Source organism: Dama dama, chromosome X, assembly GCF_033118175.1.
Source record: "Dama dama isolate Ldn47 chromosome X, ASM3311817v1, whole genome shotgun sequence".
Classification (NCBI taxonomy): domain Eukaryota; kingdom Metazoa; phylum Chordata; class Mammalia; order Artiodactyla; family Cervidae; genus Dama; species Dama dama.
In genome coordinates, this window is record NC_083714.1 from 131,700,551 (window position 1) to 131,708,008 (window position 7,458).

At 36.6% G+C, this 7,458-nt stretch overlaps 1 pseudogene; it reads left to right on the plus strand.

Annotated features, from left to right (window-relative positions):
* Positions 1–306: 306 nt before the first annotated feature.
* Positions 307–623, plus strand: LOC133052052 (protein S100-A14-like; annotated as a pseudogene).
* Positions 624–7,458: the final 6,835 nt, after the last annotated feature.

Genomic DNA, 7,458 nt, shown 5'->3' on the forward strand with positions numbered 1-7,458 from the left:
AATGAGAATAAAAGCAAATATAAACAAATGGGATCTAATTAAACTTAAAAGCTTTTGCACAGCAAAGGAAATCCTAAATAAGATGAAAAGACAATCCTCTGAATTGAGAAAATATCCGCAAATGAAGCAAATGACAAAAGATTCATCTCCAAAATAGACACACATCTCATGCAGTTCACTATCAAAAAACAACCCAATCACCTCCAGTCCTTTCTCAGTGACTGTTAGCAGATCATGAGCCATCAGCTTCTCTGGGGCTGGCTATAGGATAAAACTCTCACCACAGGACAGAATGCATCGAGCACCATGGGACACTGTTGGTCACTCAACTCTGAGGATGCCCAGGAATTCAGTGACGTGGAGAAGACCAGTGAGACCCTGATCAAGAACTGCCACCAGTATCTGGTGGACAGTGGGAAGGAGTCGCTGAACCCCTCCAAGCTAAGGGTCCTGATCACCCAGCAGCTGCTGAGCAACTCATGCTGAGCAACTGTGGGCTAGAAGAGAAAATTGCCAACTTGGGCAACTGTAACAACTCTAAACTGGAGTTTGGGAGTTTCTGGGAGCTGTCTGGAGAAGCAGCCAAGAGTGTGAAGCTGGAAAACACTGTCCAGGGGAGTTGAAAACCTTCCCCTGGAATTCTGGGTGGGTTGGGTGGGATGCTGGGAAAAAGGGACCTTAGACCTTTGTCCTGTGGGTTTGGAAATAAGACTCCTCTTTCCACCCCACCCCCAAAAATAACCCAGTCAGTAATTGAGTGGAAGACCTAAATAAATGTATCTCCAAAGAAGACATACAGATGGCCAAACAAACACATGAAAATATGTTCAACATCATTAATTTTTAGGGAAATGCAAATCAAAACTACAATGAGGTATCACCTCACACTGGTCAGAATGGCCATTATCACAAAATCTACTAACAATAAATGCTGAAGAGGGTGTGGAGAAAAGGGAACCCCTCTTACACTATTGGTGGCAATGTAAATTGATACAGCCACTATGGAGAACAGTGTAGAGGTTCCTTAAAAAGCAAAAAAGAAGCTGTGGTACATATACACCATGGAATATTACTCAGCCATGAAAAAGAATTCATTTGAACCAGTCCTAATGAGATGGATGAAGCTGGAGCCCATTATACAGAGTGAAGTAAGCCAGAAAGATAAAGAACATTACTGCATACTGACACATGTATATGGAATTTAGAAAGGTGATAACGATAACCCTATATGCAGAACAGAAAAAGAGACACAGAAATAGAGAACAGACTTTTGAACTTTGTGGGAGAATGTGAGGGTGGGATATTTCAAAAGAACAGCATGTATACTATCTATGGTGAAACAGATCACCAGCCCAGGTGGGATGCACGAGACAAGTGCTCCGGCCTGGTGCACTGGGAAGACCCAGAGGAATCGGGTGGAGAGGGAGGTGGGAGCGGGGATCGGGATGGGGAATACGTGTAAATCCATGGCTGATTCATATCAATGTATGACAAAACCCACTGGAAAAAAAAAAATAATAATAATAATAAAAATTAAAAAAAAAAAAATAGAACTACCATGTGACCCAACAATCCTACTGCTGGGCATACATCCAGAGAAAACTGTAATTCAAAAAGACACATGCACCCCAATGTTCATTGCAGCACTATTTACAATAGCCAGGACATGGAAGTAACCTAAATGTCCATCAACAGAGGAATGGATAAAGAAAATGTGGTACCTATATACAATGGAATATTACTCAGTTATAAAAAGGAACAAAATCACATCATTGGTAGAGATATGGATAGAACTAGAGACTATCATACAGAGTGAAGTAAGTCAGAAAGAGAAAAACAAATGCCGTATATTAAAGTATATATGTGCAATTTGAAGAAATTGGTGTAGATAATCTTACAAAGCAGAAATATAGATATAGACATACAGAACAAACATACAGAAACCAAGGGGAAAGGAGGGGTGGGATGAATTGGGAGATTGGGATTGACACTATTGATACCATGCTGAAAATAGATAACTAATGAGAACCTACTGTATAGCACAGGGAACTCTGTTTACTCTTCTGTGGTGACCTAAACGGGATAGAAATTCAAAAGAGAGGATATATGTATATGAGAGCTGATTTACTTTACTGTACCGTAGGAACTAGCACAACATTGTAAAGCAACTATACTCCAAAAAAAAAAAAAACCTTTTTTTAATGAAGAAAATTAAAGGCTGTCTCAGACAAGCAACAAGTAAGAGAATTCTGTCCTGCAAGAAATGGTAATTTTCCTTCTGCCTAAAGAAAATCTTTGAAATCAGAAGCTTACCTCTACACAAAGAAGGGAAGAACATCATAAAAGGAATAAATGAAGCTAAATAAATGTCTTTTTCAACTGATCTAATATATATCTTTCTGCTTAAAGTTATAATAGTAACAATGAATTGTGTGATTACAGCATATGGATAAAAAATATCCCAGGGGATGGAAGGGAGGAATTATGAATACATTGTCATAAGGTGTCTGCACTACACAAGAAATGCAATATTGTTATCTGAAGGCATACTTATATCAGTTAAAAATGAATATTTTTAACTGTAAGGCAACCACTAAAAATTTCTTAAAGACATATAATTGCTACACTAATAGAGGACATAAAAACTGAATTCTAAAAAAAAAACTGAATTTTATAAAATGCTCAATTAAAATCAGAGGAGGCAGAAAAGAAACCTCTGGTAATAAGCAAAAGTTACAAATGTAGGTAATATTAGCTCACATATATTAATAATTATTTTAATGTGAATGGTCTAAATGCAACAGTTAAAAGACAGTGATTGCCATACTAGATACAAAACAAGACCCAATTAGATACTGCCTACAAAAAAAGATACTTTTTAAACAAAAATGATAGGATAAAAATAAAGGGATAAAAAAGATGCACCTTTAATCAAAAGAAAGTAAGTTGGAGTAGCTTTATGAATTTTAAACCAAGCAGATTTCAGAACAAGGAAAAGTATCAGGGATAAAAACAGGCACTGCATAATAATCAAGGATCAATGTTCTAAGAAGATATAACATTCCTAAACATGTGTGTACCTAACAATAAAACATCAAAATAATGAGGCAAAACTCAATAAAATTGAAAGGATAATAAAAGAAAACCCTACTATAGTTGGAGACTTCAGCCCCCACCTCCCCTTTCAATAATTGCTAGATTGAGTAGGCAGAAAAATCAGTAAGAATATAGTTGACTTGAATGGTACTATCAATCAACAATCTAATTGACATCCATAAAAAACTCTAACAATGGCAAAATACACATTTTTCTCAAGCTTACAAAAACATTCACCATGAAAGACCACATTCTGGATCACAATACACACCTTAACAAATTTAAAAGAATAAAAGTCATACAAAGTATGTTATCAGACCACAGTGGAATTAAACTAGAAATAAGTAACAAAGATAGCTGGAAAAATCCTCAAATATTTTGAAATAGAAACAACAGACTTTTAAATACCACATGGGTCACAGAATGGTCCCAAGAGAAATTTTTAAATATTTTCAAAGTTGTATTTTCATTTTTACCATGCAAAGCCCCCCATTTTTACCATCTGAGAGGCTTCCCACACGGCTCAGATGGTAAAAATGAAAATACAACTTAGCAAAAGTTTCAAGAGGCAGCAAAAGCAGGGTTTAAAAAAGAAATTTATACCATTACATGCATACATTAGAAAAGAAACAAGATAAAAACACAAAAACCTAAGCTTTCACTTTAGGAAACTGTAGATATAAGAGCAATTTATGCCTACAGAAAGCAGAATTAAATAATAAAACTGAGAGCATAAATCAATGAAATTGAAAACTGGAAAATAGATTTTAAAAATCAACAAAACCAAAACCTGGTTCTTAGGGGAAAAAAAAGTTTAATTCTTAAACCTCTAGCCAAGTTAACCAAGGAAAAAAAAAATACACAGGTTACCAACACTAGGAATGAAAGAGGGGTCATCCCTACTGTTCTCTGGACATAAAAGGATAATATAGGAAAATTGTGAACAATTCTGTGTCCACAAATTTGATCATTTAGATGAAATGGACCAATTCTTTGAAACACATAAACTACCAAAACTCACACAAGTAGAAATAGATACAAACCTGTTTAGATGAGTCATTAAAGCAAGTGAATGAATAAAATAGTCTTCAAAAAGAAAAGAAGTCACCAGGTCCAGATGGTTTACTGATAAATTCAACCAAGCATTTAAGGAAAAATTTATACCAATATTTCCCAGAGGGAGGGAACACTTCCTAACTCATTCTATGAGGCCATCATTTCCCTAAGAACAAGATGACATTATATAAAATGAAAACTATGGACCAGATGACATTCAGTTCAGTTCAGTCGCTCAGTCGTGTCCGGCTCTTCACAACCCCATGGACTGCAGCATGCCAGACTTCCCTGTCCATCACCAACTCCCAGAGCTTGCTCAAACTCATGGTCATTGAATCAGTGATGCCATCCAACCATCTTATCCTCTGTCGTCCCCTTTTCTTCCCACCTTCAATCTTTCCCAGCATCAGGGTCTCTTCCAATGAGTCACTTCTTCACATCAGGTAGCCAAAGTATTGGAGTTTCGGCTTCAGCGTCAGTCTTTCCAATGAATATTCAGGACTGATTTCCTTTAGGATGGACTGGTTGGATCTCCTTGCAGTACAAGGGACTCTCAAGAGTCTTCTCCAACACCACAGTTCAAAAGCATCAATTCTTCGGTGCTCAGCTTCTTTTATAGTCCAACTCTCACATCCATACATGACTACTGGAAAAACCATTGCTTTGATTAGAAAGACCTTTGTTGGCAGAGTAATGTCTCTGCTTTTTAATATGCTGTCTAGGTTGGTCATAGCTTTTCTTCCAAGGAGCAAGCATCTTTTAATTTCATGGAAATTAACAGGAAAGCAAAACAAACTAGTATCTCACTAACATATATGCAAAAATCTTCAACAAAGTATTAGCAAATCAAAAAATAACTACATACACTACAGCCAAGTGGGATTTATTACAGGTGTGCAAGGTTGGGTTCAATATTTTTAAAAAATCAGTCAGCCCACCACATGAGCCTGGAGCATCTCATAGTGCCAGAATACTTACAAATGCTCAAAAAAAAAAAAAGAAAAAAAAACCACCCCACAGTCACAACAATGAACTGAAACAATCTGAACAACAAAATAAAGTAGTACTGGTTTGTCATCCCAATTATAATATAAATATCTATGAATCTACACTGATATAAATAAAGGACTTAATAAAGGGGGACAGTTCATCTACCAAGGAGAAGAATTCCAGAGTTTATGTAGATACACAGCCCTTAAGGAAGCAGAGCACTCGAGTACATGTTACTCATAGTGATGTTCATCCAAAGAGGACAATATGCAAAAAGAAGGAAAAGAGACTAACTTTACAATGGAAAAAACACAAATACTCCTTCAGCCAGGTGATCAAGGTCAACATAAACAATGAGAAGCCATGTTCACAGCATGTACTTATGATATAATATGATGAGAAAGACACTTTACCTCCATGATCTTCCTTCCAAAAAAAAAACTACCCCAGTATCATCATGAAAAAACATCAAACACATCCAAACTGATGGACATTCCACATAATACCTCACCAGGAACCCTAAAAACTGGCGAGGTCATCTAAAATAAGCAAAGTCTGAAAAATCATGACAACCTACAGGAGTCTAAGGAGACATGGCCTCTAAATGTAATGTGGTATCCTGGAAGGGATCTTAAAACAGATGATGGACATTAGAGAAAAACTGAGGAAATCTGAATAAAGTATGGAATTTAGTTAATGATTATACATGCATACTGGCTTATTAATGGGCAAATATACCATCTTAATGTAAGATGCTAATAGGTGAAACTGGACATGGGGTATATGAAAACTTTCTGCACTGTCTTTTCAGTAATTCTGTAAATCTATAACTGCTCAAAAATTACATACTTACCTTAAAAATGATCATTACTGTTTTAAAATTACCATAGCATATCCAAAGATTTTTCAGGGTGAGTGACACAAGCAGAATGATTAATGCTGTTCCCCATTCTAATGTCCATACACACAAATACATCTGTCCAATTGGGTAATTTGTCTATCAACCCCACCTTGATAGATTCTGCTTCACTGGCTGTCCTTATTTCTAAGAAAATAGGTCAATTCAACTTGCAGACATCCCAGCTAGGCTTCAAACCCACACTTGCACACACAAGTGCTGCACTTATATTCAACCGATTGACAGATGATTAAGTGGTCATTATCTGATTATGAAAATTTGAACTAGAAAGATAAACAGCAAAACTTGACTATTTTGTTCTACCTTTGAATTGCACTGCTTTGGGCCAACCACTGTTACAATATAGGCTTGGTTAGTATATTCCTTTCTTTCCTTTCTTTTTTTTTTTTTGCCATTTAATGGTGAAAAGGCAGCCAAGGAGAGAAGAGAGAAGCTTCAGGAGAAGGAAAATCCAGAAGTAGAGTCCAAGCCCCTAATTAATTAACTTGGCTATAGGAGCTCCATTGTCTCTCTCTCTTATCTTCTGACTTTTAAGTGACAATCCTATTGTTCATCACAAATTTCCTTCTGTCTCGGTTTCAGGCTTTACAGATGACTGGCACTTTTAAATCGTGAGAATGGTTTACCTTGCTGGCTGAGCAGCCTCTCAAAAATCACTTTATTAGGGGGGAAAAAAATCAGGGTCAGCAGCTCAGTGAGTTCTCTCTTGGCAGCGTATCTTTTTATTTCTTGAATTTCATTGTGACTTGTTTGCCTTGTCCCTCTGCCATCGTCTAGTCTAACATCCTAATAACAGCCTGTAACTTGTAATTTGGATTTTCAAAGCTGTATTTTTCAGTCATGTTCTTTCTGTCCAAATCAAAGACACCATTTCAATGTTAGGTGGCGGGACAATGAGAGAAAACCTGTGCAGGCACACGTGTTTTTTCATACACACATGTGCACATGCATTCATACACACATGCATGCACATTTTCAGATCGAAGTCTTGCCTAATTCTAGCTCAAATATTTTGCTTTTCTCTTTCTTCTGTTTCTGAGCACCTAACTTCCAGGCTGTAAGGGAAGTTTGGGGTTTGGGGTTTTTTTTTATTATTATTATTCAGTATAGAGTTTGAACCATTATATTTTCAAATCAATATCGAACAGTCTCCTACCAAAGACACAGAGATCTTTGTAAATAAAAGCATTCTGACATTCAGGAACATTTAATTTAAGCATACTACATCGTGTATTATTGCTTGAGTATTTATATTTTCAACATGATTCATCTGTTTTATGGTACATGCCAGTAGTGATTAAGTTAGTAAAATTTACCATGCTCAGAGTGTGTTCCAACAGGAGGAAGAGCTTCCCTGATGGCTCAGAGGGTAAAGCGTCTGCTTCCAATGTGGGAGA